Genomic DNA, 27,182 nt, shown 5'->3' with positions numbered 1-27,182 from the left:
TTTCCACATCTTGGCTATTGTAAATAATACTGCAGTACGTATGAGGGTGGAACCATGATTTTGAGTTAGTGTTTTTTGTTACCTTTGCATATATTTTCAGAAGAATTGCTGGATCATATGGTAGTTCTATTTTTGGTTATTTGAGGATCTCCTATACTATTTTTCCATAGTGGCTGTGCTAATTTAAAATTCCGCTATCAGTGCACAGAGTTCCCTTTTCTCCATATCCACACTAGTATTTGTTATTCCTGGTCTTTTTGTTAATGGCCATTTTAACAGGTGTGATTTAATATCTCACTGTGGTTTTAATTTGCATTTCCCTAATGACTAGTGATATTGAGCATCTTTTCATGTACATTTTGGCCTTTTATATATCTTCTTTGGAGAAATGTCTATTCAGGTCCTTTTCCCATTTTTGAATTGGATTTTTTTTTTTTTTTTTTTTTTGGTTATTGAGTTGTAGGAGTTCTTTGTTTTGGATATTAACCCCTTAACAGATATATTGTTTGCAATTTTTTTCCCATTTTCTAAGTTGTTAATAGTTACTTATACTATGTAGAAGCTTTTTAGTTTGTTGTAGTCCTGTTTTATTTTTTATTTTGTTGCTTATTCTTCAGGTGTCATATCAAAAAAATCATTACTATGATCCATGTCAAGGAACTTGGTTCCTATGTCTTCTTCCTAGGAGTTTCATGGTTTCAGATCTTGCATTTACATCTTTAATCCACTTGAGTTAATTTTTGTGAGTGGGTTGAGTTTTATTCATTTACATGTGAGTATCCAATTATTCCAGCACCATTTATTGAAGAGACTTGTCTTTTCTCCATTGAGTATTCTTGTCTTCCCTGTCAAATATTAGTTAACCTTATATACTTGGGTTTATTTCTGGGCTATCAGTTCTGTTCTGTTGGTCTATTTATCTGTTTTATACCAGTACCATACTATTATGATGACTTTAGTTTTATAGTATAGCTTGAAACTAGGAAGTGTGATACCTCCTGCTTCATTCTTCTTTCTTAGGATTTCTTTGTATATTTGGAGTCTTTTGTGGTTTCTTATAAATTTTAAAAGTGTTTTTTCCCCTGATTCTTTAAAAAAAACGCCATTTGAATCTTGATAAGGCTTGCATTGAACCTACAGATGGCTTTTAGTAGTATTGACATTTTAATAACTAATTCTTCCAGTCAACGAACATGGGATACCTTTTTACTTATTTATGTCTTCTATTATTTTATCAATGTCTTATAGTTTTCAGTGTAGAGATCTTTTATTCTTTAGTTGAATTTACTCCAAGTTATTTTACTGTTTTTGATGCTACCATAAATGGGATTATTTATTTATTTTTCAGAAAATTAATTGTTGGTATATACAAATGCTACTTTGTGTATTAATTTTGTATACTGCAACTTTATTGAACACATTGATTAGACATAACTGTTTTTTGGTCTTTGGGATTTTCTATGTATAAAATTATGTCATCTGCAAATAGAGACATTTTTGCTCCTTTCTTTATTCTGATACCTTTTCTTGCCTGATTGCTTTAGCTAGGACTTCCAGTACCATGTAGAATAGGAGTGGTGAAAGGGGGCACTCTTGTCTTTTTCCTGATCTTAGAAGAAAAGCCTTCATCCTTTCACCATTCAGCATAATGTTAGCTGTGGCCTTGTCACAGAAGACCTTTATTATATCAGATATATTCCTTTTATGCCTAATTTGTTGAGTTTTTATCATGAATGAATATTGAATTTTGTTGAATATTTTTTATGCATCCATTGAGGTAATCATTTGTTTTTTTTTTTTTCTTTCATTCTATCGATGTGATGTGTCACACAGATTGATTTGCATATGTTGAATCATCCATGCATCCCGGGGATAAATTTCATTTGATCATGGTGATTGAAGGACATGATTAATTTAAATGGTGGGCAATCTGCCCAGCTAAGTATAGTACTAGACACTGTACTATGTATTCTAGCTTAAAATCATAGAGATATTTGAGGGAATGGACTTTCTGGTTATTAAGATTTTTTCTTTTCATTTTAATTGTTGGAATATGTTGCCCTCACAATCCTAATCATTGTTATTAACAAGATTGGTTATGTTGTCTACATTTGATGCTTGGGGAGAAAATATTTTTGAAATTATTGGAAAATTTTATCCAGTAAAATGAGTAATTTTGCCGTATTTGTCAAGTAGCTACAGTTTTTGTTTGTTTGTTTGTTTTTTAAATGTCAGCTCTGGCCAACAGCTTGATTGTAGCTTTGTGAGAGACCTTGAACTAGATGCACATAGCTAAGCTGTGCCCAGATTCCTGTAGTATAAGAACTGAGAGATACTAAATGTCTGTTGTTTTAAGCCATTAAATTTTGGGACAGTTTTTTACATAACAACAGATAACTAATGTTTATGATGTACCATTCACTGTGTTAGGTAGTTAGCAAGGTGTGTATTATGAAACCCTTTCATTAACATTGTAAGACAGTTATTACAATCTCCATTTTGCAAACAGGAAATTTGGGCTTGGAAAAATGAATTTGCGTGTCATCTTAAAGCTCTGAAATTGGCTCTATTCTAAGGGATTCTTAATCAGCAAACAATTATTCTTTCTCCTCATCATTTTTTAAATAAAATTATTTCTTACATCAAAAATATTTTTCCTCAGGTTTGTTGAGATATGATTGATATACATCACAATAAAAGTTTAAGGCATGCAGCATGATGGTTTGATTTACATATATTGTGAAATTTTTACCACAGTGAGTTTAGTTAGCATCTACTGTCTCATATAGATATAATTAAAAAAAAAGGAAAACAAAGAACAAAAATTCCTTGTGATGAGAACTATTAGGATTTACTTACATAACAACTTTCTTATATATTATACACAGTGTTAACTATAATCATCATGTTGTACATTATATCCCTGGCACTTGTTTATCTTATAACTGGAACTTTTCACATTTTGACCACCTTTCTCCAGATCCCCCTACCCTTAAATCTTGATGAGCTATGCATTATGTACTTCTCACATTAGACTTCATCAGTATAAAATTAGGGGGAATAATAGAAAACCAACAATAAAACTACCACATGATATAGTTTATTATCTGTACTGTGTACCATTATGATCTGGACCAAGCCTGAATAAGACATGAGGGGCAGGATTGATGTACTGATTTCTCTCCTCAATTCTGTCTCAGATATTAAAGATATAATCTCAAAACTACTTTACATACTTCAATAATTCACTGATACTATTCATCTATTTATCAAAGTCTATTTTTATTTTTATCCATTTTAGTCATTTTTTGTTCTTAAGAAGAATATAAACTCACTACATTTTGAATTACATTCTAATTTCTTTCTTGGCTTTTAAGAATTAACCACCTGTCTTCTCATTATAATGTAAATATATTTGATCAATATGTTCAAAGTATCTTGTCATCTGGAAAGAAAGAAGTTAAGTTGCAGGTCTGCAATACAGTCTCTTCTTGTATTGGGGGTGCTCCAGGGAAAGAAAAAAAGGCAAGGAAGCTGAATTAATCCCCTTCTAAACATACTGATGACAATCCTATTGGCACAGCAGCAACAACAAAGGTTTTTGCTAGTAAAATAGACTTTTTTATTATGGAATGCTTTTAGCAAGATGTGCCTAATTGTCTAGATTTGTTTATGATAAACAAACTGGAATATATGGAGTTATGGATAATGGCTGGTTGGGAAATGTTACATAATCAATGTAACCCTCTCAGTGTAAAATATAAATGTCTTATAACCTGAATGGATTATTATATGAAAGTGAAGTAAGTAAATGCAAACCTCATAGAAATCTCATCTATTAACATGTGTATCCAATGTGGTATAATAGGACTTGGGGAACTAGACTAGGGGTCATAGACTTCTTTGGTTTACCTGTGACTCATGATGACATATATCCTTGTAATTATTAGTATTTAATTGACACTTAAAACTTGATACAGAGTCAAATCTTTGAGTGATGTTAGTCTGAATTATCAATATGACCCTTTATGTTATCTTAAGTTCCAAGAGATATTGATTCCTATGTTAGTCCTCAAATTTCAGCCTTCCAATAATTTATTTAATCATTTTGGTGTCCCTCAGAGGCAGAGGAGGCAGAATTTTGTAGTGGTAAAGTAATAACATGTGTGGGTAAACATTGAAACAATATAAAGTAAAATAATTTACCCTTATTCCAAGATCTTAAGACTCTCAACCCAAAAGCAAACAATAGTAGTCTGTATGTCATTATACATACGTGTAGGGGCCAAGAGCATCCCCCCTGCCTCATGGGCCACTTTGGCATGAACATTATTTTGAGTTAAAAGCAATCTAAGCACAGCAGATTCAGAAAAATCTCTTTCCCTCCCTTCATCTGAGGGAAAGATCTCTTTCCCTCCCCTGGTCTGTTTGTACCAGGAAGAGAGCTATTAGCAGAGATTCCTCCTTACCTAAGAAACTGATCTTAATAGTAGAGCAACCTGTGGTTTCCAAACATCTCCTTTTTACCTTCCTGCTAATGATAGTTCACATAAACATCATGTTGCCTCACTTTGGAATTTCCATGTCTGTGTGTATTTCTAGTACATATGCTATGAAATTTGATTTTCTCCTGTTAATCTGTCTCATGTCAATTTGATTTAGTCAAGCTAGAAGAACCTTGAAGGACAGAGGAAAGTCTTCCCCCTTAACATATGCAAATCTATGTTATAAAGCATGTTTCACATGTTCCATTTTTTACTGACCAGTATGTCTTGAAGATTATTCAATATGAGTACACTGATTTAATTTAGTTTTTAACTACAGTTAAGTGGTGTTTAATGCTGTCATTACTATTATTTACTTAACCAGTCTTCTATTTATGAATTTTTTGATTTTTTTTGTTACAAAAATTCTATAATCATCCTTTTACATAGATTTCTGGATTAAAGAGTATGTTGATTTCATTTATTTTTCTTACAGATATTGTCATGTTTCCTTCAAAGAAATTACACTGCTTTGTGATTTATCTGTGGTTTATCCTCCCACAAATGGAGATTGGATAAGGTATGTGCCTGCTGTTAATATCTTCTTTCTATGTTGGATAAATCTTTCTCATAAGCTGTGGTTTCAAGTAATGGCTAAAATTAGCTTTTCTAATTTTGTTTGCTTGTTTTAAAGACAGTGGAGATTCTTCCCCTCTTTATTTTTGATTTTGTATTTTGAAATCTTTGCTAACTTCAAGCAAAATCGCTACTTTTCTGTTATTTTTAAAATTATGTAAGTTTGGAGGATAAGAAAAATGAAAGTAGTGACCAAGTTGCTTAGTATGGACTAACTTGCAAAAGATAATTTTTGTATTTTTTTTAAATCAATGCAAAATTTAGTAATTGTAATAAACATATGTATACTTTTGGCCTAAAATGTATCACAAATTAAAAAAAAAAAACCTGAATTTGTCAGCCTGACTATGCACAAAAGAGTTAATGCAGTTGGCCTGAGACTGGTATTTTTTAGAAAAGCCTACTTGAAAAGTTCTCTCTTGATTGGAGTTGGGGAACTTGGTAGTTGAGCCATTCATGAAGTGATAACTGGTTCACTGTGCCTAAACTGCTTATAAAATCAATATGGTTTATGCTGGACATATGCCTTCTGTCTGGGCGTCTGCAAATTTGATATGTACTAGGCAGCAGGTGCTTACATGATAAACGAGCATTAAAAACCTTGGGCTTTGTTATGGGTTGAATTGTGTCCATCTAAAATTCATATGTGGAAATCCTAACTGTCAGTACCTGTATTTGGAGAGAGGGTCTTTATACATGTAATTAAGTTAAAATGAGGTCACTAAGATGCATCTTAATCTAATACGACTAGTATTTTTATGGGAAGAAGAGATTAGGACACAGATAGGCATAGAGGGAAGACCATGTGAAGACATGGGTATGTCTAATCTCAATAAAATGAAAATTCTTTAAGGAAAATTTTTGTCTGTCTTCTTCAATGTACTCTTCAATAACTAGAGCAGTACCCAATAATTATTATTAAGTAGAAAAAACTCAATAATAGATATTCAGTAACTAACACTTCAGAAAATAAGTGAATCAATTCTCCCCCCCCACCCCCAGTCACTGCTTAAATAGTGCCAATGTGTGCTTCAGAATAGCTTTTCTTTTCTTTTTTCTTTTCTTTTCTTTTCTTTTCTTTTCTTTTCTTTTCTTTTCTTTTCTTTTCTTTTCTTCTTTTATTCATCTCTGAGAACCGATCCTTCTAACTGACACTGTCTCCTTTTAGATAGAATCCCACATTTTTAACTCCTAAATTACTGTTTTTCTACATAATGTTAAGAACATGATGTATAGAATAGTAAAAACACCATGTGATGGCTTACCATTCTTTATCTCATCCATTTATTAAAGACTAGGTACATTATTAAACTATAGTAATAACTTTGTTGCATACTTTCCTTGACTGAATTGGAATATTTTAATCATGTTTGTTCAGCATTCATATATTAATCCTTACAAAAGCTATCAGTATATGCAGATTAAATAAATTACAGGGTTTATTGATGTGCATAAATGTAGCTATTTTGTTAAATGGAAGAACAAAAACTATTAGTATCTTGTGAAATTAACTCAGTAGATCAAGGCAATATTTTTAAAGTTACAACAAAAGAGAAAAGAATAGAAAATAGCGGGTTTCAGGTTTAACAAGAGTATCACTTTATGAAAATTTGTTTTAATTATAGATATATAACTTACATATTTTGCTTATATAAATATGTACGATCTATAATGTATATCTTGTGAATTTAAGGAAGGAGTGTTTTGAAGTAACACAAGATAATGGATTATGAGCATCTATATTTCAAAAAAAGATTCATTTTTTTAAAAATTTATTTATCTACTTTGAGAGAGAGAGAGAGAGAGAGAGAGACAGGGAATGAGCAGGGGTGGGGCAGAGAGAGGGAACAAGAGAATCTCAAGCAGACTCTGCACTGTAAGCACGGAGCTGGATGCAGAGCTCCATCCAGTGAACCGTGAGATCTGCTTAACTGATTGAGCCACTCAGGAACCCCTCAATAAAAGATTCTAAAAAGTGAAAACCCTTCAGAATATTAGAACAGAAAAGGTTATTAGTTATCTTTTAAGTGGATACTTTTATTTTACAAGTAAGGATACAAGGGATCAGTAAAGTGAAGTCTTCCAAAATTACAAATTAGATTAGTGGGAGCTTTAAGTTATCACTCAAGTCTTCTGTCAATTTACCACCAAATCATACAGCTAAAGAGAATATTATGCTTCATGCTGTCCCAGCATGTAATTTGGGGTCTGTTCTACTCATTAGACTGAAACTGGCATCAAGTTAAGTTTATTTCTTTTCCCAGTAAACACATTTGTTATAGTAAGTTCAATCACCATAGAAATGTGGTTGTTCTTTTCAAATTGTTTAAAGAATATTCATTTAAATAAAGAACCTCTAATTGTGGCTATGTAATTTCTTTACTTTTGAATCCTTATGATACTGAATTAAGAGAAACTTGTTTTTTGTTAACATGGAATAATTTTCACCTTTTCGTGTAGTTGGTATTATAAGTATTCAGAATAAGTGCCAATTAAAAATATTACTACTTCCTTATCATCTTCTGCCAGCTGGCCCTTTATATTAACATTGAAGGGTTATTTCAGGAAGCAGCTTATCAGGTCTGGAGCTTTTTTTTTGGTTTGTTTGGATGGTTAGTTTTTTCACCTAATTAGTGAACAGTCTGAGAAGGGTTTTATTTTTAGCAATTCCAAAACTAATGAAGGTGGGAATACAAATGACCTTAGAAGACATTCTTAGAAGACATTCTATAGAAAAAAAAATTCTCCCAATTCTTTGCTCTTTTATTTGAGGCTTTCTGTCTGAATTCTACCTTGTCTGATGTTAGCAGCTTACTCCTGTTACATCATTAGTGTTTGCATGTTTGTCATAATATTGCCTACCTACTTTTGAATTACTTTGTTTTAGCTGTATCTCTTACATACAGAAAACAGTTGGTGTTTTTTGTGGGATAATTTGAAACCTTATTTTTAAAAATTTAATAGATTAATCCATTTTTACTTATTAACATAATTGTATATACATTCCAATCAATCAAACTAGTTTATGCTATTTACTAAGAGTCTTTAGAGGATTTTGTCTCTTTTGGTTAACCTTGTTCAAGACCTTAACTGCCTTGTAAATATTGCTTCTAATTTTTTTAGATATCTTTACACAAATAGAATGGTAAAATCATTTTGAATTACAGACTCATAAGCATATGTTTTAACATTTTCATTCTGGCCCAGGGAACGAAAATTAAAAGGTAATAATGTCCATTCGAAATTCTGTCCAAATTTAAGAGGCCATCAGAGCCATTGTTTCTTGCTAAGATGTTGAAAATACAGAAAATAAAATGTTTTCTTTAAGTGAGAAAGAAGAAAATTCAGAGAAAGTTTGTCATTTAAGGATTGAATATTCAGTGTGCCCTCATTTACATAGCTACTTCATTTCAAGTATGATCTTATTAGTCTCTGATGGATCTGAATATTGGAAACACATTTTAGATTAGTTCTCATTTTAAATTTATTGTGTTTGCCTTGGGTAACCTTGGTAATCATTGAAACCATTATTTGTGTAGGTACTTAATTATGTGGAAACAATTATGTCTTGCAAAACAATCCTTACAATGGAAGATTTTAGGATGTTGGGTAATAGCTTATTAAACTTATTTCCCTAGATTTTTTTCTTTTTTTGTTTAGTAGTAGGAGAATAAAGCAATTGATTTACTTAAATTAGCTTTTAATGTTTAGATGATTTCACCATGTTTTATCAAGAGTGTGCAATTTAAAAACTTTCTTTAAATATAATTCCATCTCACAAATGGTTTAGTGTTGTAATAAAATATATTTGCTTTGCAACAAAATATAGACTTGTAAATATATCTTTATAGGATTATTGGTATTATAATTATAACAATAGTGAAAATAATTTTTATAATTTCTCTAAGTTGGTAATATTAAACAATATAATTGAAATATGAAGGAAGTATGTTTTATATTATTTATTTTATTAAATAAAAGTGAACTATTAGTGATGTACCTTTGAATTAATCATTTAGAAGAAAGTGTCAAATTACTGACAAAATTTTGTGTGTTACCATAGCATAACATGTTACCACAAATTGAATTATCTAAACCTTTCATATTACTGATTCTTTTCATTCTTTCATTCTCTCTCCTTCCTGTCTCTTACCTTTCCCACTCATTCTTTTTCCTTATTTCTTCCTTTTATTGATTCATTGTTGTGGAATACCTAGATAGTAATTTGTGGTTTGTAGCTTTTTTGTTAAAATATGCTTGCTAAAAAGATATTTTCCACTAAGTCATTAGACCAAAATGAGTGCAAGAGGATACCAGTAGTTTTGCATTTCACAAAACTAAGTACATCTTAGCTCTTATTAAATTATTTTAAACCATTTGTAAACTCCGTGTAATATAGTGTAGCCAATAATGATAATAATTGCTGTTGGCATTATTAGTATTTTACCAGCATGGATTTACATGAATTAACTCATTGGATCCTTACAAAAGCAGCAAACCTGCTATTCATTTCTTTCCCATAGCAGGGTAGAGGTGGAGGGTGCTTCTGGGAGAGAATAGGACGGGTGATTTCATAAAAGCTTATTTGAAGCATGCTAACAACTGGCTTCCTGAAGATTAAATTGATAGTATTCACTTAGAAAAGAGTTCTTATGTATGGAATTCTCTAAGCAGGATGTCCCTGGTTTAGATTGTATATGGTAAACATATGTAGTATCTATGGATTTATGTGTTATGGATCCTTGAAAAATGTCACAAAGTATGTAACTTTCTAGGAGTAAAATGAAGATTACCAGACCCTAAATGCTAACTGATGTGGGGTGACCTGCACATCTTATTTAATTGTCTCATCTATTACTCTGATAAATATACATATACACCTACATATATATTTAATATGTATTCTATTTGGTGTAGATGTATACCATATATCAGTATGATATTTATAAATTAGATATAGAATCATATATATGATGTATATAGGCATAGTATATTATATATATTTTATATACTTATATATAATACATAAAAATACATAACATAGGGGCACCAGGGTGGCTCAGTTGGATAAGCATCCAAGTTCAGCTCAGGTCATGAAATCCCGGTGCTTGAGTTCAAGCCCTGCCTCCCGCTGTGTACTAACAGCTCAGAGCCTGGAGCCTTCTTCAGATTCTGTCTCCCTCTTGCTCTCTGCCCTTCCCCCACTCGTGCTATGTTTTTCTCTCAAAAATAGATAAACATTAAAAAATTGAAAAAAATACATTATATAATGTATATAGTTTACAAATAAAGGACCAGAGGGTGAATACAAACAGGATTCAAGACCCCTCCCTTGATTTTCTGTGCTTCTTAATTGATTGTATTCTTGAAATTATTAGGAAAGCTTTATCCTGGATGAGATCTCTGAATCATGTAAGTCTGATTTTAAAATGGAATCCTTTGTGTCATCTCAGGGTTAGTAACTTACTCAAGTTTACAGAATTAGAGAATAATTCCTACCTCACCTCAGGGCTCTTTTTTTTTTTTAAGTTTATTTATTTATTTTGAGAGAGAGAGTGCATGAGCAAGTAGGTGAGGAGCAGAGAGAGAAGGAGAGAGAGAATCCCAAGCTGCTGACTCCAGTCTTGATCCCACCAACCATGAGATCATGACCTGAGCCTATATCAAGAGTCACATGCCAAACTGACTGAGCCACCTAGGTGCCCCTCACTCCAGTGTTCTGCTGTATTAGTATGCACATAAAAATAATTTACTATGTCACACTAATAAAAAAAAAATCCTAACAGACTTATACAAGGCAGTCTTAAATTCATCTTTACTCTACCCACCCTTAATGAACTATGAATCTCAGTTCTTTAATTTATAAAATGGAAATAATAATAATACTAGTGTCTATTTTAAATAATTGTGATATTAAGAAGACGAAATAGCATATGAAAAGGAGCTCTGCAAAGGTTTATAGATAGCCCTCAATAAATGTTATTTTCCTCCTCTTCTCCTCTATATAGTTTTTTTCCTCTTCCTTCTATGGAAACAATAATATTGTGAGAATTTGAATATATAATGCCTACCTGTGTCCCTAAGATTCAAATGCTATTCAGTTTTTTTTTTTTGAGCAACTTTCACTTTCCTCATTATTTTTTTAACTCAAATAATGCAGTTTTCTATGAGTTTTATCAAATTTTATCAGAAATTACTTGAAAGACAGTAATTGTCATCATTTATTTGGAGACTGTATTATTACTAAGGAGGAAACTCTTTACCTCTGAATACCTGGTTGTCAAAAGATACTTAGATAGTACACTTAAATTCCTACTTTATTTGAAGCTAATCATAAATAAGGATACTTTTTGACCTTTGTTAACTGACATTGTTCTAACATGACAAATGCTAGAACTAACATTGCAGTATCTTACATTGCAGTATCTTAATATCTAACATTGCAGTATCTTAATATCTACAGCTATTATGCTTCGTGGAATATATTTCAAAACCCAAACTATTGAAAATATTCCTATAGCCTTGATAAAGTACAAGAATTAAAAAAAAATAATCGTTCTTGTGGCAAATAATTCAAGTTTGTTAACTACCTGGTGAAGTTTGCAAAGACAGTTAGATCAATAAAGGAAGCCACTCACTTTTAGAAGTAGGAAGATTGTTACATTATTAAGTGTGGATACTAATGAAATCTAAAGTTGGCATATACAGTATAGAAAATATTCTTTCCCTGCTAACATTCATACATTGTACTTATTTTTGTGAATTTTATCTTTTTAAGTTATTTTGAAGCACTTAAATAATCTGTCAATAAGTTATCTTGTTCTTTTTTTTAATTAAAAAATACATGAATGTGGCAGTAAAGTTAGAAAACTTCAATATGTGAAATATCAAAGTGACTTCTCAGTAGGCAAAACTGAGTCATTAAAATTTTATGGGAGTGAGGGGTTTAATAAAAAGAATTAGAGCTGACACAAAAGCAGGAAGAGCTAGTATGAACATCTGGAATGCTCCAGATCAGTGGAACAATAACTAACAACTTCAGCCTAACACACTGGAGCAGGAAGAAAAACTAGTATTCAAAGGGAAGTCCAATAATGAGATATATTTAGCCAAAAGATGGGGACATGAAGAGGGAGTTCATGGAGAGTTCTGCAAAATCTGCCACAGTGGACAGTGTGAGCCTGTAAAGTCATCTGCAGAGTTGCTCTGATTAAAGCACCATGACTGATCTCTGAAAATAATGTCTTTTGCTTCACTTCTGCCTTCCATATCTCACACAGATTACTTTCATTAGCAAATTTTAACCTAGAGCCACACAGGGAAGATTCCAGAAGTAGTAATTCTTATCCTTACTGAAATGTATGATAGAGACAAGTACCCAAGAGATAATCTAGCACAGTAATGTTTTCTTTATATTTGATCAAATAAGCATTTTGCCTTCTTATTTCTACAACAGAGGATGCTGTATGTGCTTAAAATAAAATGAAATATAAACAGTCAAATAATAAGTGATCAGAACTTTAATATGACACTATGTTAATAATTCCTTCCCAGTGTTTTCTTCTATATTTGTGTTTCTATCTTGGGTAGAAAAGTCAGTCCAAGTTGCAATCTTTCTTTGAAGGTAATCTTTGAAGGTATGAAGAATGCAATCTTAAAACTATTAGGTATAAAATTAGAAAAAAACGTTTTCTTAGTTAAATGTTGAGCATCACATAGTGCCATCAATTTGTATTTGATACTTGTTTTCAAAAGTATTATAACAGCTTCTTTAACTTAATAAAATAAATAGAATATTTATGGTGGTTTAGTGCTATTAATCTTTGCTGAGCTACCAATTGCAGTGAAGCTGACCAAACTGTGCATGAGCTAGGGCTTGATTTCTTATCGTTCATTTAGTGTTTTCTATTGACGCATACTCTATAAATGCACAAATGCATACTCAGTAAAATACACAAATATTAGGCATATGTCTTTGAGTTTTACAAAATGAACTCACCTGTGTAACTGTCACCTAGATCAAGATGTGGAACGTTATCAGTACACCAGAAGACTATCAATGATGTCTCCAAGCAAAATATTCTGATATCAGTCACTATTGATGAAATTTAAACGTTTTGTATATTATATAAGTGGAGTGTAACAGTATGAATCATTTGTGCTTGGCTGATTTTATTCCTTATTATGCCTGTGCGATTCATCCCTGTTGTTGCATATAGGAGTCATTCATTGAATGATATTTCACTGTATGTATATAGCAAACTGTGTTTTTCCATTTCATTATTGATGGGCATTTGAATTCTTTCCAGTTTAGAGATATTACAAATAATGATGCCATAAAAATTCGTGTACATTCTCTTTGATACACATAATATATTTCTGGTATGGAATAGATCAGCAATAGCGTGAATATTTTCAGCTTTAGTAAATACTGCAAACTATTTTCCAAGGTGGATTTCTAACTTGCACTCCTACCAGTAGCATAAAAAGTTCTACTTCCCCACATCCTCACCCAAAATTGGCCTAATCTGTTGTTGTTGTTGTTGTTGTTGTTATTTTACTTTCGCCCTCTGGTAGATGGTGAAGGGGTATCTAATTTTCATTTCTGTGATGATTAATGATGTTGCACCTTTCTTCATATGCTATTGGCCATTTGTGTATCCTCTTTTGTGAAGTGTTCAGGTTTTTTGACTTCTTGCTAACTGCCTTTTTAATTATCATTATTATTATTATTATTATTATTATTTTGTTTTTGAGAGAGAGAGCGAGAGAGCGAGTGAGCATGGGAGGGACAAAGGGAGAAGGAGAGAGAATACTAGGCAGGCTCCAGACCCAGTGCAGAGCCCAACACAGGGTTTGATACCATGAACCATGAGATTATGACCTGAGCTGAAATCAAAAGTCGGACGCTTAACTGACTGAGCCACTCAGGCACCACTTTAATTATTGATTTGTAGCAGTTCTCCATGTAACTGAATATGTTATTTCTTGTTTCCATGTATTGCAAATATCTTCTGTCACCTGTAGCCTGATTTTAACTTTCTGATGGTGTCTTTTGATAAAGTCTCTTAGTTTTTGACATCTAATTTATCCTTCTTTCCTTTAATATTTTGCTTCTTATATATTTATTCAGAGATTATTGCCTATCCTAGAGTCTTGAAGATATTTTCCTATGTTAGCTTCTAAAAGCTTTATTTTAACTTTCAAATTTATGTCTATAATCTACCTAGAATTGATGTTTGTGTATGGTGGGGGTAAACACTCATTTTTCATATAGATTCCAACTGACCCAATGCCATTTATTGAAAAAACCACCTTTTCTCTTTTTTGTGCGGAGGCACTTTGGCATAAATCAGGTGATGAAATATGCATCAATGTGTTGCTTATCTGTTTTATTGAGCTATTTGCCTATCCTTGCACCTTTACCACACTCTCTCAATTACTGTAGATTTATGTGGTATGGTATAACCTCTAGATATGTTTTTCTTCTTCAAAACAATCTTAGATATATTAGCCCTTTGCATTTACATATAAGTTTTATAATTAGCTTGTAAATATCTACAAAAATAAAATGTACTATAATTTTTATTGGAATTGCATTGAAACTATAGATCAAGTTCAAGAAAATAGATACATTATTGCATTGAGTCTTCCACTCCAGGAACAGCTTTCCATTTAAGGATATTAATGGACTATAGCTCTCCACTTGTTAAGTTCTTTTTTCATTTCTCTGATGTTATTTATACTTTTTTAAATTTTGAAATAATATTAATCCTACAAGAAATTCCAGATTCCCCAATTTTTTTTATGTTGATTTATTTTTAAGAATGAGAGAGACAGAGTGTGAACAGGGGAGGGGCAGAGAGAGAAGGAGACACAGAATCCAAGAGAGGCTCCAAGCTCTGAGCTGTCAGCACAGAGCCCTATGCGGGGCTTGAACTCATGGAACTTGAGATCATGACCTGAGCCAAAGTCAGACACTTAACCGACTGAGCCATCCAGGTGCCCCTCCAGATTCCTCAGTTATTTCTAGTATTACTCATTTACTACATTTGTTCTCTCTTTCTCTCTTTCTGCACAGACCTACAAGTTCCCAGACATACACTCCCATTAGATTTTTCTCAATCAATTGATAGCAATTTGAAAGCATGATGTTCTATTATTGCTAAACATTTCAGCATATAATTACTGAAAGAGAAGGGCATTCTCTGTATAAATGTAGTACACTGATCAAAATCAGAAATTTAACACTAACAGTGCCTTCTAATCCAAATATCTCATTCAAATTTCATCAACTGTCCAATGACACCAATTATTGTAAAATAAACAAACAAATAAGTTCTAATCCAGGATCCCAGGATCTGGGATCATGTGTTAAAGAAGTCATGTCTACTTCAACTCCCTCAATATGGAAGAGTTCCTTAGTCTTTACTTCTCTTTTGAGTTCTTGATATAATTTTAGGCTGATGCCTGTTATTTTGAAGAATTTTCCTCATTTTGTTTTTGTATAATATTTTCTTGGGATTAGATTCAGGTTAAGCATATTTGACTGGACTACCACAGATACTGCACTGCATTCTTCCCAGTATATCTTTTCAGGAGATGATGAAGTTAGTTTATCCTACTACTTGTGCTCTTAACTTAGGTAACTGGGCAAAGGTGGTATTTTCAGGTTTCTCTGCTATAAAACCACTATTGATAGGAGTGTTGAAGTGTGAGCTCTCATAACATGTTACCACAATATATATGACTTCTTAGGTCATACCCAAATAGTGAGGATTCTGCCAGTCACAAGAATTTTTCTTTACTTTTCTTGTGAGGTTTGTATACCACTTGGCTTATTATCCTTCCTGAGTGGTCCATACTCTAGGGGAAAAAAAAAAAAAAAAAAAAAGAGAGAGAGAGACTGGAAATTTGTCTAATAAGCATTTCGGTATATACTTTTAATATTGTATTTAAGATTAAAATGTTTGACATAATTGGTGGAAAAGTAAACTTAGCATATGAGCAGGACTTTGTTTAGCCAGTAATTACTTATTGAGATTCTGATATTTCCAAATCTTGCTGAATAGTCTACATATAATGAATACTAAGGTACATTCTTTATTATCAAGGAGCATGTTTTTTAAGAGATGAGACATTTTAGCGAGGCACTTACTAAATAATGAGTGCTCTTCATGAATACTACATGGGGATATATAAGAGTCTTAACAAAGCACTGGGGGAAAGGAAGATCTTAGCCAGAGAAGACATCTAAACATTTGCAATAGACCAGTATTGACAGAAAGCAAAGAAATGAGGATATACAAGGAATTCACAATGATTAGATTTCATAGAAGTAAGTGAATTCATTGAAGAGTTTTAAGGAAGATAATATGATTAATTCTGAGTTTTAGAAAGGTTAGTCACACATAGAACAGTGCATTGTTCCATAGTAGGTGGTTAAATAAATATTAGTTCAATGAATGAGTGAAGGAATGCAGTACAGAGAGTGAATTACAAGAGTTCATTTACAAGAGATAGGTAGCTAAGTTCATAAGCTGTTGAAGTAAACCAAGCTAGAGATCCTGGGCTTAGTTGACTATTGTCTTCATAATGGAGAAAAAGTATAGATTCTAGAAATATTAAGAAAGTAGAATATAGAACGTTAGTGATTTATTTGATTAGTATAAGGGTAGACAAGGAAAAAAAGTCAAGACGACATCAAAATTTGTGGCTTAAACAAATTATTGAGAATGGAAATATGGGAGGAAGAGAAGATATGAGCTTCAGTGAAGAGTAATTCCAATAATCTTTTCATTAAAACTTAATGTCTGTGAAAGTTTTTATAGTATAAAAACATTTCTATTTTATAATATTTAAGTTTTAATGAACATCTATCAACTTAACATAAGCAAGTAATATATATTTAGTACTATATAATTCAGAATTTAATGTGCTATTTTTTACATACTAGCAACAAGATTCTTCCATGGGCTTAAGAGTACAGCTCTCCATATATGTTATGCAATTATGTTTGATTCTACATATGGCATAGTTATAAATGTGCTAAATATGAGGGCAAATCTTGCCTTACATAATATATATATATACATATATATATATGAGAAAAGAAAATGTATATATATATATAAAGAAAAAATATATATGTATAGATATATAGTAGATATTTTCATAAAAAATTGATTATTTGAAGTACATTTTACACTTCTAAGAAGTTTGATCAAAGTTAGATCAAAGAAATTTCATGTTCTCTAAGAAAAACTGCTGCTTTAATCTGTACAATATATAAATACTTGCAAATACTTAGTGACTATGGCCATGCAAAATCCTATTTAGAACACTCCATTTATATTTATCAGTAACACTTTCTTAAAGAACCCATGTAGGAACCTGATTTAAGCAGGGTCATTGTTATGATTAAAAAAGGTTTTCATTTAATATCAAAAGAATAAGCCATTTTTCTTAGAATGGTTCCTGATACTTTTAGAGAACAAATGTTTTTGCAATACTCAAGCTGGTAGCAGATAGAACTTTATATCTAAATCATTATGTTTTGATTTACTTTGTTTTTTAAAGAGAAATTTTCTGAGATGCCCAGCTATGAGATCTCTAAATTTCTTTTTCAATGTTAAATTTATGCTGGTAACTAAATAACAAAAGAAATAATCAAAGTCACTTAAAAATTAGTTTCCACATATTTTGAACATGAGACCTTTAAATACAAAAATATTTCAATGATTTATTATACTAGTCTTGAAATTTTGATACTTGATTGAGGAGACAAATTATGAATAATAGGTATGTAGATTTAGTTGTTCTTTAAACATATATATATATATATATATATATATATATATATATATGTATATATGTGTGTGTGTGTGTGTGTGTGTGTGTGTGTGTGTGTTTTAACCATTATTAGAATAGATATTTTGGCAGGGACATCAGCATCATGGCTGCATAAGTCATTCCCTTTGTCTCTCCCCTTCAGATTTACAACCAGTAGGATACCCATAATCTAACAAAGGTTTCTAACAAAGGTGTGCACAGCACACCAAGATTCCAGAAAGATCCATATATCTGTATATCTGAAGGTGAGTGGATTAGACATCATGGATCTAGCGGAGCCAGGGAAGCAGTAGAAGCGCTGGTGCCTGTGAGCCCAGTAGTTCCAGGAGCAGCAGTAGAGACTATAACCCTGGCAGGAGAAGCAATGCCCACAACTCTGGCTACCCTAACGTTGACAAGCACTGGAGACCTCAGGAGCACAATCAGTGACCTTGGTGCCAGTGGCCCTTCTTGCAGAGGAAGTGGAGAATGGAAAGTGCACACTCCCAAATATAGCCACAATACCAACTCAGGTAAGAGAAGCCAAAAACTTGTGCTAGAGTGTCACCTGCTGGAATATAAAAGCAAGGCCTCTAATTCTGAACCTGTAGAACTATTAAAATCAAAGTAAACAAAACTTTACTTACATAAGAAATCACTGACAGAGGCACATCTCATCAAGTGCCGTGAAAAATCCAATAATGCAGTATTACAAAAAGAAAATGACAATTCTCCAGCAACCAGATTCAAAGTCACAGAAGATTGGGATCTGACAGAATTCAAATAGATGTTGTGAAGAAATTCAGTGAGCTACAGGAAAACTCAGAAAGACAATTCAATGAACTCAAGAACAAAATTAACCAAGTGAAAGAGTACTTTACCAAAGAGATGAAAATTTTTAAAAAAGAATCAAATAAATTTTGGAGCTGAAGAACTCAAGAGATGAAATGAAGAATGCAGTAGAAAGCATTGGAACTAGAGCAGATTAGATGGGGAAAAAATAAGTGATTTGGAAGATAAGAGTCTGGAAATGACTCAGGTAGAAGAGGAGAGCAAACTAAGATTTAAAATAAGTGAAACGACCTTACAAGAAGTATCAGATTCCATTAGGAAAGCCACCATAGAAATAATAGTGGTATACCAGAAGAAGGAGAAGGAGGCAGAAAGATTATTCAAAGAACTAATAGCTGAGAACTTCCCAAACCTGGGGAAAGAATTAACCATGCAAGTCCATGAAGCTAATAGATCACTTTACTATCTTAGTACAAAAAGACCCTCTTCAAGACACATTATAATTAAGCTGTTAAAAGTCAATGATTAAAAAAAAATAATTTCAAAGACAGCCAGGGAAAAATAGAAAGTAACCTACAAAGGAACCCCCATTAAACCAGCAGATTTCTCAGCAGAAACTCTATAGGCTAAGAGAGAGTGGAATGACATATTCAAAGTATTGAAAGATAAAAATTTCCAGCCAAGAATATTCTATCCAACAAAATTATCTGTTAGGTATGAAATAAAGTCTTTCCCAGGCAAACAAAAGCTGAGGGAGTTTACCACCAGTAGATCTGCCTGACAAAAAATGTTGAAAGGAGCTCTTCTACCTGAAACAAAATGACAAAAGTACACACAATTTTGAGTAAGGTGATAAGTAAACAGAAATAGAAAAGTGTAGCTCTAATTTGGAATAGGGTGTTAAACATTTAATTATAGCATAAATGTTAAAAGAAGAAAAGCATTAAAAACAAACATAGCTCCTACAATTGGTAACAAACTCACAGAATTAAAAGGATACATTTGTGACAATAAAAATATAAAAGGATAGAAGGAAAATGATGGAACCTGTAGAGGCAAATAAAGACAAATTGTGATCATCAGAAAAAATACTATTTTATCCATGAGGCATTTTATACAAACCTCATGGTAACCACAAAACAAAAATCTAGAAAAAAAAAAACAAAATATACAAAAAAGGGAAAACTGAGAAAATCATCACAGAAAATCACCAACCTCAATAAACAGAAACACAAAGAGAAAGAAACAATGGAGATACAGACAACCAGAAAACAAAATGGCAATGGCAAGTTCTTATATATCAGTAATCACCCTAAATGTGAATGGATTGAACTCACCAACCAAAAGCCACAGAGTGGCTGGATGGATTAAAAAAAATAAGACCCTACTCTATTACTACTTTGCGTCAGCTCCAGAAACAGATTCAAAGTGAAGGGGTAGAAGATGATACTCCAAACACATGTTAGGAAGCAGGTGCAGCTATATATATATATGATATATGTATATATATATATCATGTATATCATGTATATATATATCAGACAAAATAGACTTCAAGCCAAAAATGTTAACAAGAGACAAAAAGGTCATTATATAATGATAAAAGGGTCAAAACATCAAGATATAACAGTCATAAATACAGCTGACCCTTAAACAGTGTGGGGGTTAGGGGAACCAACCCCCCCCCCATGTAGTAGGAAATCTATGTACATCTTTTGACTTCCCTAAAACTTAACTATAAATAGCCTATTGTTGACCAGAAGCCTTACAAATAACATAAAATATTGATTAACATGTTTTGTATGTTATATATTTTATATACTATATTCCTACAATAAAGTAAACTACAAAAAATAAAACGTTATTAAGAAAATCACAAGGAAGAGAAAATTCATTTACATTACTGTATTATATTTATTTTAAAAAATCCATATATAAGTGGACCCACACAGTTCGAACCTATGTTGTTCAAGGGTCAACTGTATATACACTCCCCACCATCCAAGCACTGATATATATTAAGCAAATACTAACAGATCTTAACTGATAAATAGACAATATATTAATAATAGGGAATTCCAGTACCACTATCAGCAGTGAATAGATTGTCCAGACAGAAAATTAACAAGTAAATCTTGGAATTGAACAACATTTGAGAACAAATGGACTTAGAAGACATATATAGAACATTTTGTACAACAACAAAATACACATTCTTCTCCAATGCACATGGAATGTACTCCAGGATAGATCCTCATATATATTAGGCTACAAAACTAATTTTAGCAAATTTAAGAAAATTGAAATCATACTAGCTATTTTCTCTGACCAAAGTGGCATGAAATTAGAAATCAATAAGAGGAAAGTGAATATATCTTCAAATCTGTGGAAACTCAACAGCATACTTCTAAACAATTAATGGATCAGAGAAGAAATCAAAGTGGAAATAAAAAATTATCTTGAAAAATGAAAATGAAAATACGACTGATTATCAAATTTTCTGGCATGCAGCAAAAACAGTCCTGAGAAGGAATTTTATAGTAATTTTTGCACATATTGAGAAATTAGAAAGATATCAAACAAAATAACCTAACTTTATACCTCAAAGAGCTAGAAAAAGAGGAACAAATTAAGCTCAACCTAAATGTTCATTGATGGATGCATGGATCAAGAAGGTGTGCTATACATACACACATACATATATACAATGGAATATTATTCAACCATAGATAAACAAGGAAATCTATCATCTGTGGTGATATGGATGGATGTTGAGGACATTATGCTAAGTAAAATAAGTGAGGCATATAAAGACAAGTACTGTATGGTATCATTTATATGTGGAATCTAAAAAAGTCAAACTTGTAAAAAAAATACAGAGTAAGATGATGGTTACTAAGGGATGGAGTGTGAGGGAATAAAATTGATGTTGTTTAAGGGTACAAACCATAGAGATCTAATGCACAGTATGGGTATAGACAATAACATTGTACTATAGTGATGTAATGTGATAAATACTGCTTCAATGGTAATCATATAATGTATAAATGTGTTAAAGTAACATGCTATATACCTTAAATTTACAAAATGTAACATGTCAAGTTTATTTTAAAAAAACAAAACCCTAACAACCTAAACTGTATACACAATAAAATTTTAGAATGACAGAATAAAATATATATATATATTTAGTTAAATTCAGTTGCAGGAATTATAGAATGATCTTGCTAGCTGTATCTTCGGAAATGTAAGATTCCTGTTAAATCTTCTATCAAGTTCAAAAAAGAGTAGACATTTCATGTTTTCATGATAGATTTCAATTTTTCTTCCAATATCTTTCATTTTTATATATAATCAATAGATTATGCATGTAATTTTGTGTGTCTTTATATAGAAATGGCTTGAAGTACAATGTAATCTCCCTGAGATTAAGTTCATTTAGGGAAATAGGACATAACTGTGAAAAATAGAAATAATGCCACAAATGAAAGTGAGGTCACAAGATTACACATGATTAATTCCAAGTGAATGATGTGTCATGATGTCATCAGAAGTGAGGATATGGGAAAGGCTTTATGAAAGTAGACTGAAGCACAAAGAATAATTGGATTTCACTAAACAGAAAGACTTTTTTTTCAGTCTGTTATTAACTATAGTGTGATTTTTAATGTATTAAAATACTAATGGAGTAACTCAAAAGACTAATTGCATTTTTAAGTTCAGTTTATTGCAAAATCAACAAAAGTGGTACACTTATAAAATAATCACAGGGAGTCTAAGATTCATTTATTATTTAAGTTAAATAATATTTCAGTACATTATTTCTAAAATCTGGAGTAGATGTCCTTTTACTAATTCATAAGATATAAAATCCATTTGATATGAAAATGAAAAGAAAGAGAAATTGTCACTTGAAATTGATTTTAATCAGCATGTTAGACAAAGGTTCATCAAATATTAACCTGAGTAAAATTTAAGGCATATTTATTCTTGGTGCCATATTATGTACAAATGAAGAAAATGCTATCTTTCTAAATTTTTTATTTTACATGTGGACATTATTCTATATGTTTACTTATTTTATCAACTCATTTTTTCTTCCATTCTGTCTCCAGAATTATAACATAAAGTTCAAACTTACTTCTATTAAAACATACTAAATTACTATGACAACTTTTAAACTTGACAATTATATAGTAAAGAGATTCCATTTTTTTGGTTTATTTTTTTGAGAGAGCGAGAGAGAGAGAGAATGCACAAGATGGGGAGAGGCTGAGAGATAGGGAGAGAGAGAATCCCAAGCAGGATCTGCACTGTCAGCATGGAGCCCGAAACGGGGCTCCATCCAGTGAACTGTTAGATCATGACCTGAGCTGAAATCTAGAGTTGGATGCTCAAGGGGATGCCTGGGTGGCTGAGTTGGTTAAGTGTCTGACTTCTGCTCAGGTGTTGATCTCATGGTTCATGAATTCGAGCCCCACATCGGGCTCTGTGTTGACAGCTCAGAGCCTGGAGCCTGCTTCAGGTTCTGTGTCTCCCTCTCTCTCTGCCCCTATCCCACTCATGCTCTGTCTCTGAAAAATAAATAAATGTTAAAAAAAATTTTTAAATGAGTTGGACACTTAACTGACTGAGCCACCCAGGTGTTCCTCATTTTTTTGTATTTAAACTGCTTCAGTCAAATTTGCATAGTTAAAATCTGAAGTTTTGCTATCAGAGCCATGTGGAAAAAATTTAGTAGCTGGGTTAAGCTTAGGCAAGACCAGAAATTTAGGGTTCCTTTCTCTAACAAAGTACTTAGTAGAATGTAGACATACATTAATATTCATTTTTTCCAGTTCCTTTACCTGCATCATATATCCTTTTTTTTTAATGTCATACTTGTCTAAACATTTATAACCATCATAGAAATGAAAGGTACTACTGAAGTAATTGAACAGATAGAATGGTTGCTTATTTCAAACACATGATTTCATTTGATTCTGGTTCAGTAATATAGTTTAAATGAAAAGGTCCATGGAATGCCTGGGTGGCTCAGTTGGTTAAACAGTTGACTCAGCCCATGACCTCGCTGTGGATGAGTTTGAGCCTGGAATCAGTCTCTGTGCTGACAGCTCAGAGTCTGGAGCCTGCTTTGGATTCTATCTCCCATTCTCTCTTTCCCTCACCTACTTGTGCTCCATCTCTCTCTCTCTCTCTCTCTCTCTCTCTCTCTCTCTCTCTCTCTCTCTCTCAAAAACCAATAAAAAATTAAGAAAAATAAAAAGGTCCACAAAAATATTCTTAGATAGCTTAGTCCCTTTAGTAATTAGCTGATATTTGTGATGTGACACTTTAAATGTCAGGGTGTTCTTCTGACACTGAAAGTAATTTCTACATAGTAAGCCAGGATTTGTTTGGCTTGGTGGAATGAGCACTAGTCCTCCCACAGATAAATTATTAGTAACTTTGGGGGAAAACAAAATACTACCTTAGGACTCTATAGCTTAAAAAATTGGTACTTTTTTTTTTAGTGGGGTCTAGGGACTGGGGGACAGAACTTAGAAGAATTAAACAAACTGGAATAATTTCCACTATAGTTACAGAAGCGGAAGCACCAGATTCCAAAATTTAATAGAGAAATGTGAAATCTTTCAAGCTGGAGGAACCAAATGAAGGAGCCCCGGGAAACCAGAGCTGCTGGAAAGTGGGAAAGGTGTCTCCAGAAAGAAGAAAGCCAGGAGAAAACTCCTGATCATTTTCAGTCCATGTCACTGAATGATCCCTGAACAAGGTACATGAAGGTCAAACTGAAAGCAGCTTGCAATCAAAGATTAACAAACTGAACAGAAATCTAAGTTGCCATTCACTGCAGGCATGAGTCAGCAATTTAAATCAAACAAGCTTTGAAGCAACATAACAGAATCTAGAATGTACCCAATGTACTATTCATAATGCTTAGGACAAACTCAAATTCTTCAATAGTCAGGAAAATATGATCTGGTATCAAAGAAAAAAACTATCAACAAATGGTAAATGCTAATTAACTTGGATGCTGCCATTGTCAGATCAAGATTTTAAAATAATTATTTTGACTATGTTCATTGAAGTAAAGGAAAATATACTTATAATGAGAGAAAATATAGGAAGTATTAGCAGAAAATAGAAAAATGAAAGAAAATCCAGTAGAAATATTAGATATGAAAATACAGAGATGGGAGCTCCATATTTGTATAAATTCTGATAAAATCTCTGGCTGACTCTGAAATCATGCATACCTACCTGTAGCAGATTCAAAGCAGCACAAATAAACATGATTAGTCATAAATGTAATTTCCAGTGAGATCTACCACACATCCACCGATTGTCTACAGTTAAAATGACTGCCAACATCAAATGTCAGCAAAAATGTGAAATAACCAAACCTATCTGATCATTGGTTGGAATAACCAACCAATATATAGTTGGTTGAATGTAAAATGATAACAACTTTGGAAGACAATGTGGAAGCTTTTCTTTTCTTTCTTTCTTTTTTTCCTTTTTTTTTTTAAGTAAAAACAAACTACTCTTCGACCTAGCAGTCCCCACCTGGATGTTTATTCAAAAGAAATGAAACTTATTTTCACAATTTAGATGTGCATGATTGTCATTGTTAATGACAGCTCTGTTTCATAATAGTCAAAACCATGGAAACATCCCAGATGTCTACAATAGGAGAATTGCTAAATAAATATGGTTTATTCACACAATGGAATGCTAGTCAGCAACGAGAAGGAACAAACTAATGATGTATACAACAGCAGGGCAAATCTCAAGAATGTTCTGTTCAGTGAAATAAGCTTTCTCTAAAAAATGTATATTGAATGATTCCATTTATATGAGTTTGTAGAACAAGTAAAACTAATGCTTATGGGGGAAAATCAGAGCAATTCTAACATTTGAAGGAGTATGGGTAAGACCCGAATGGGAAGGTAAATAAAGGAAATTTCTGAGGTCATGATAATGTTCTCTACCTTGATAAGGATTTGGGTTACATGGAAATATTCGGTTATCAAAACTCAGCCAATGCACTTAGGTTTCATGCATTTTATGGTTTTGGGTGCAATTGTAAATGTGATCGATTCCTTGATTTCTGTTGCTTCATTATTAGTGTATAGGAATGCAATCAATTTCTGTGCATTGATTTTACATCCTGCCACTTTGCTGAATTCATGGATCAGTTCTAGCAGTTTCTTGGTGCAATCTTTTGGGTTTTCCATATAGAGTATCATGTCATCTGCAAAGCCTGAAAGTTTGACCATCTCCTGGCCAATTTGGATTCCTTTTATTTCTTTGTGTTGTCTGATTGCTGAGGCTAAGACTTCTGATACTATGTTGAATAACAGTGGTGAGAGTGGACATCCTTGTCTTGTTCCTGACCTTAGGGAGAAAGCTCTCAGTTTTTACCCACTGAGGATGATGTTAGCGTTAGGTCTTTCATATATGGCTTTTATGATCTCGAGGTATAATCCTTCTAATAAATCTAACCAAAGAGGTGAAAAATCTATACACTTAAAACTATAGAAAGCTTATGAAAGACATTGAAGAAGACACAAAAAAATGGAAAAGTATTCCATGCTCCTGGATAGGAAGAAAAAATATTGTTAAAATGTCAATACTATCCAAAGCAATCTACATATTCAGTGCAATATCTATCAAAATAACACCAGCATTCTTCACAGAGCTAGAACAAATAATACTAAAATTTGTATGGAACAAGAAAAAACCCCAAATAACCAAAGCAATCTTGAAAACCAAAGCAGAAGACATCACAATCCTGGATTTCAAGCTGTACTACAAAGCTGTAATCATCAGGACAGTATGGTACTGGCACAAAAACAGACACTCAGACCAACGGAATAGAATAGAGAACCCAGAAATGGACCCACAAACGTATGGCCAACTAGTCTTTGACAAAGCAGGAAAGAACATCCCATGGAATAAAGACAGTCTCTTCAGCAAGTGGTGCTGGGAAAACTGGATAGCGACATGCAGAAAAAGAACCTGGACCACTTTCTTATACCATACACAAAAATAAACCCAAAATGGATGAAAGACCTAAAGGTAAGACAGGAAGCCATCAAAATTCTCGAGGAGAAAGTAGGCAAAAACCTCTTTGACCTCAGCTACAGCAACTTCTTACTCAACACGTCTCTGGAGGTAAGGGAAATGAAAGCAAAATGAACTATTGGGACCTCATCAAAATAAAAAAAAAAACAACAAAAAAACTTCTGCACAGCAAAGGAAACAATCAGCAAAACTAAAAGGCAACTGATGGAATGGGAGAAGATATTTGCAAATGACATATCAGTTAAAGGGTTAGTATCCAAAATCTATAAAGACCTTATCCAACTCAACACCCAAAAAACAAATAATCCAGTAAGGAAATGGGCAAAATACATGAATAGACACTTTTCCAAA

At 32.5% G+C, this 27,182-nt stretch overlaps 1 long non-coding RNA gene across 1 annotated transcript in view; it reads left to right on the top strand.

Moving 5' to 3' along the window:
• LOC122240975 overlaps positions 1–24,870 on the top strand; it is a 30,487-nt gene extending 5,617 nt beyond the window's left edge. The window contains exons 2-3 of the long non-coding RNA XR_006220844.1: positions 4,981–5,064; positions 24,323–24,870. This is a non-coding gene — a long non-coding RNA (uncharacterized LOC122240975). The remainder of the gene's footprint in view (positions 1–4,980; positions 5,065–24,322) is intronic.
• The last annotated feature ends 2,312 nt before the right edge of the window (positions 24,871–27,182 follow it).

Source organism: Panthera tigris, chromosome C1, assembly GCF_018350195.1.
Source record: "Panthera tigris isolate Pti1 chromosome C1, P.tigris_Pti1_mat1.1, whole genome shotgun sequence".
NCBI lineage: Eukaryota > Metazoa > Chordata > Mammalia > Carnivora > Felidae > Panthera > Panthera tigris.
This window is presented reverse-complemented; position numbering and strand designations above follow the sequence as displayed.